The sequence below is a fragment of the Chiloscyllium plagiosum genome, unplaced genomic scaffold (assembly GCF_037043375.1).
Source record: "Chiloscyllium plagiosum isolate Xiang-an unplaced genomic scaffold, Cpla_swu_hap1 HiC_scaffold_14, whole genome shotgun sequence".
Classification (NCBI taxonomy): Eukaryota; Metazoa; Chordata; class Chondrichthyes; order Orectolobiformes; family Hemiscylliidae; genus Chiloscyllium; species Chiloscyllium plagiosum.
The window spans coordinates 88,213,608-88,219,607 of record NW_028270152.1 but is presented as its reverse complement, the minus strand read 5'-3'; positions in this window follow the sequence as shown (position 1 = coordinate 88,219,607).

Sequence of the window (6,000 nt, the reverse complement as noted above, 5' to 3'; positions counted from 1 at the left end):
TTCGGAATACTTGCAAATGTACAATAAAATGGTGCAAAGTCCACATGGCTTCATCAAGGGAGTTCATTCCAGCATTCTTTGAGGAAGTAACGAGCAGGGAGTGCCAATGGATGCTGTTGACCTGGATGTCAAGAAGGTCTCTCATACAGCGGTTACAGGAGGTTACTTAGTAAGGTAAGGTTCCATGTTGTCCACGGCAATGTGCTAGCATGGGCTCACGCGTGACACTATTGCATAAAACAAAGAGGAGCAATAAATAGGTATTTCTCAGGATGGCAGACGGTGACAAGTGGTATTCTGCAAGGCTCAATGCTCGTACTACAAATCTTTAAATCCTCCATTGCAGGTCAAATTTAGAAATTGAGCGCATTCTGTCAAAGAATGCAGGTGATGCAAAGCCGGGTAGAGGGATAAGTAGCATTGAAAAGACAGGGAGGCTTCAGAGGGGTTTTGCCAAGTTAGGTGAGTGGGCAAGGAAGTGCTAGAGACAGATTGAGTACAACATAGGAAAGTTTTAGGTCATGCACATTTGTCGTAAGACAAAAGAGGCATGGATGATTTTCTAAATGTGCATAATATTCAGAAGTCTGAAGTGCGAAGAGACTTTGGCGTTCCAGTCCATGATTCTATCAAGGGAAACTTGGTGGTTGATTCAGTAGATAGAAAGGCAAATGCTCAGGAATGAAAAACTGAAAGAAAAATGAGGTACGTTTGAGCACTCCGAGTTTAGCAGAATGAGGAAAGAACTAATCTGGAACTGGAAAGAAATTCAAGCTAGAGAATACTGAATCGCCTGGACAGGGTAGATGTCGTGAAGATGCGTCCATTGTGACTTGGAACAACAAACATTCACAGAAGCATTTTCCGTGTTGCTTGGAATTATTTCTGAGGGAACATCGTGAAGTGATTTTCCCCATGGACCAGGCCTCATCTGCTTGACTTTCGAAATCCCCATCTGTGTTTCTACTTCTAGGAACATTCGGACGAGAAGCATCTGGTGCCAAGTTGCTCTAGTTTAGCGGGAAGAACAAGGTGATACAGTCGAAGCAGTAAAGTAACGGTGAAATAGTGGGGGGAGGAAAACAAACAGCGAAGTGGCTGAATGCTTCCATTCCTTAATGTAGAGGCAGGAATCTGCTGGAATCCAAATGAAACAGGTAGGAGCCTGGAAGAGCACAGCGAGCCAGGCTACCTCAACAGGTGGAGAATTCAACGATTAGCATGGACCAATTATTCACGACTGTGCCAGTCCTCGACGGACAGTCGCCTGCCTGTTTACCCCTTTGCCTATGCAAACAGAATCGGGTTTTAAAGCCCGAAGTGAAGAAAGAAGAGGCAAACAGTTCAATTCCTCATTTTCTGAATGTTGGCCTCTCCTAAGGCCTTTGTCATTCTCACAAGATGTGTCTGTATATTTCCCTCTTTGGTTGAAAATGCGGTTCAGTTCTCCTGCAGCTCATGATCAAATTCAATGGTATCTGACTTCAGTCGCATTCGCTTCTTCATTTGAGATTAAACCTTTGCAGGGAATGTCTCTTTGAGATGAACACTTCAGAAGTCAGGCTGCGGGCTCCTGGAAGCTGGAAATGAGAATGGGTGGATGTTTGATGGACTGGCATTGACATAATGCATTATTCTGTGCTGTAAAATCTCTGTGTCACGAATAGTATTTTGGAAGAAACGTCTCATCGCAGGAAAAAAATCTATGCTGTTAAGAAAAGATGCAATTGCACCTGCCGTCCTAAATGTCAGCTAGTGGTTACAATTCAGCACTATCACCGCTGTGGTTTGGTTGCAATGCCTCGTCAGGGAAGTAGGATTATTGTTCCTGATAAGGACAACAACAAAAGCGGAGCATCTTTGACAGGAAACGCATTTTACACTCGTCCGCATGTGCCTTGAAATATTGCTGCAGGGCCGCAAGGTGGCTCACTGGTTAGCACTGCTGCCTCACAGAGCCTGAGACATGGCATGAATCCAAATGGTTCGACTGTCAGTAAGGTGCCTTATTGAGGAACAAATGAAGAGTAATGGGGTAAGGAATTGTTCTGTGAGGGTTAATCCCTGGAGGATCGGTGTGAATATGTTGCATCAAATGGCCAGTTTCTTAACTGTCGGCATTCTATGATACCTTACTGTGTTGTTTTAGCACATGTTCAGAGAGGGGAGAAAAGTGAAGAAAAACAGTCATTTCCCAGTCAGTGGTTGATCCATTGTGTGACAACCAACCGATTCACCTGTGAATGAACTAGCTCCCATCTTCCCTATACTGGAAATGACAGTATACACCATTCGAGTGGGTTTTCATGTGTTGCATTGGAACAGCATTCTTTCTCATGATGGACTTCCCTGGAATATAAAAGAGATGATAAAAGACATGGATGCCGATGACTGGAATCAAAAGACGTCAGGAAGAATGGACAACTTCTATTGGGAAACAAAGAAGAATGGAAAGGAAGCCAACGAAGTACTGGGACATAAAGGCATTAGAAAAGTCAAGGCAAGGGGTTTCATGGGATGCTGAACAATGAATAGATCATGTGGCGTGAAACCAGGTAAAACTGAGTTGCGTCCATATGGAAGTTTCCCTGATGATTTGAATTTGCTGAGAGTAAACAGGAGGGAAAATCCTTCATTCAGATGGATCTATAACTAGACTTTCGAACTTCAAAACCAGCGATGAATGATAAGGAAAAGTTTGGAGCACTTTTGTTTTCATTCTACAGTAATTGAAATCGAAAATGATTATTTTTCCGGAAAAATGTGTCAGAAGCTGATTCTAAAGTATTTGTAAAAATGCGTGCAGAAACATAATGAGTGAATTTCACCAAGACAGGGAGTCTGGTCGGCCTGGTCGGGTAAGCGTTACGTGCACAATTTCTAATTGGTTAACGTTAAATGGGAATATACCACATATCACCTCCAACCGAGTACGACTAAGGGTAGAAAGTGCTGGTTGTGAAGAAAGGTTTGGCAGCTTGTTCTACGTGAACTTCCGTAAATTGTAAAAGAACTGAGCTGTTTCTGTTAGCTCAGCATTAAAGGGAAGTCGGTAAGCTCAGTCTGCTGCATAATTGGTATATGATATAAAGTGATGCCAACAGTATGGGATTAATTATCGCAATGTCTCAGCTTACCACCAGAATCCCGATCTCCCCACTCACCTAACCCTTTATACGATGGCGACAATCAAAGCGAAATTATACTATAGTGAGTGGGAACTGACCTGTCGATGAAATGCACCATTTTCTTTTCATCTATTGCCTTGGACATTTGCCTGCAATCACAGAGAAAGGAGTGAGACCATTTGCTGCTCACCCTCTCCCCCCAAAATATCCAGTGACAAGACTCGAAAAATGTTCCTGTTTGAAACCTATAATCTTTAAAGCAGTACTTCAAACATCTTTATTATTTCGGTTCCAGTTCTGCCGACAACATTGTCCAATGAGATAAATCTAATAATTTTTGGATTGTTTTAATGGCCTGTGCGAGGTTGCAACAAAATAAGTAACATGAAACGAACTAAACATCCTTTCCAGAATTAAACCCAGCACAGGATCAGCGATATGAGAAACGTCAACATCTTCAAACGTCACTTCTGTATCTCTATTGAGAGATGGATATTCACTCAGGGAGTATTTCTGCTGGTTGTAAGTAACTGAGGTATTTCCCAAGGACAGAATACTCCACAAAATCATTTTTTTAAATAAATGACGTTTCAATCAACTTTCTTTTGCAAATTTTAAATATATATGCGCACACGCATACATGCAAGTGCACGCACATTTTTATATACATGTATATATGTTCGTGTATATATTATATATATATATATATATATATATATGTGTGTGTGTGTGTGTTTGTGTGTCTGTGTGTATGTTTGTGTGTGAGTGTATGCGGACAATATTAGGAATGGATTGCCGGACATTTGAAATTTCTTTCTGTAGAATGTGAGAGGTAAGGGTCTTCAATAATGTCCCAGATATCCACATCTGCGGGAAGTGCACCCAACTCCAGCTCCTTGGCAACTGCGTTCGGGAACTGTAGCTTGATGTCAGATCATTTGGAGACTGAATGGAATTGAGCGAAGTTATAGAGAGGCAGTAACACTTCAGGTACAAGAAATAGATAGATGGGATACAGTCTGGAGCCGAAACGCTAACAGGCAGACAGTGCAGGCATCTGCTGTGACCGTGCCCCTCAGTAAAATGTATACCATATTTGTTATTTTTGGGCGGAATGACTTACGAGGGGAAAGCCATTAGGTATAGGTCTTTTGCACAGAATTTGCTCATTTTTCTCAGAAGGGTGGGGGAGAGAGGAGGAGAGCATTTGTTATTGGGGACTCCATATCGATGGGAACAGATTGAGATTCTGTGGATTTCGGGCAGACTCATGATTGGTGTGTTGTCTCCCAGCTACCAGGGTTTCTGATGTCTCGCATTGTGTTTTCAGGATCCTTCAGGGAGAGGGTGGGCAACCCCAAGTCATTGTCCACATATGCAACAACAACATCACAAATAAGAGTGATGTGGATGTATGGCAGAATTTCAGGGATCGAGGGTAACATCTTAAATCTAGAACAAACAGAGTTGTTCTCTCTGATTTGTTGCCTATTCTACATCGTAGTGAGGTGAAGTATAGAGAGAGAGCATTTGAAAATGTTGTTGCAAGGATGGTGCAGGAGGGAGAGATTCCGATACCTGGATAGTTGGGGCTCATACTGGAGTCGATGAACCTTTACAAACAGGATTGTCTTCACCTGAACTAGAAGAGTACAAATACTTTGAAGGGATAATTTGCAAAAGCTCTTCATGAGGGTTTGAACGAATTCAGCCGCGGAATGGGAAGCTGAATTGTAGCTCCAGTTTGCAGGTGGTTGTGAGTGGTTTTGTCATAAATAGGGATTCAGGTTTACAAGAGTGTACAGGCAAGGATAAAGGTGGCTTGAAGTGTGTCTACTTCAACGTCAGAAGCATCTGGGATAAGGTAGGTGCCATGGGTTGTTACCTGGGACTTCGATGTTGTGGCCATTTCAGAGACATGAACGGAGGGCTGAAGAGAATGGTTGTTCCTGGTACCTCAGTTTCGATTTTTCAGTCAGAACAGGATGCGACTGAATCCGCTGAGGTAGAATGGACTGAGATTAGAATCAGGAGTGGAGAGGTCACCACAAAAATGTTCTAGATATATGGAGGAAAAGATTACAAAGATGATTCTGGATAGGAACAAAAGTGACAGGGTAGTTGTTATGGGGAGCTTTAACTTTCCAAATACTGATTGGAAATGTTATCGGTTCAGCACCTCGGATCGATCAGTTTTTGCCCAATGTGTGCAGGAGGGTTTCCTGACGTAGCATGTAGACAGGCCAACAAGACGCAAAGGCACATTGGATTTGCTTATGGGTAATGAACTCAGCCAGCTGTTCTCTTTGGAGGTAAGTGAGCACTTTGTTGATAGTGACCACAATTCGGTTATGTTTATTTAGTGATGGATAAGAATAGATATTTATTGCAGAGCATGAGGTATCGCGGGGAGAAAGGCCATTATGATGCGATTAGGCAAGATTTAAGATGCACCGCATGTGGAAAGTAACTTCAAAGGTTGTGCACACCTGAAATATGGAGCTTGTTCAGTGAAAAGCTACTGCATGTCCTTGGTAAGTATGCATGCGTCATGCAGAGATTATGAGGTCGACACAGGGAGCTTGGTTTACTGAAGAAGTTGAATCTCTTGAGAAGAAGGAGAAGGAGGCGTATGTAAGCATGAGATATGAAGGCTGAGGTAGGACGCTTGGGAATTAAAAGCTAACCAGGAAGGGCCTAAAGAAAGAGCTACTTCGAGAGAAAAGGAGGCATGAGAAGTCTTTGTCTGGCAGGAACAATCCTGAAGCTTTCAATTGATAGTTCAAGAATAAAAGAATGTCTTGGATATGATTATGGCCTGTCAAGAACAGAAGTACGAAGTTGTCAGCGGTGTCCAAAGACCATTGCCAAG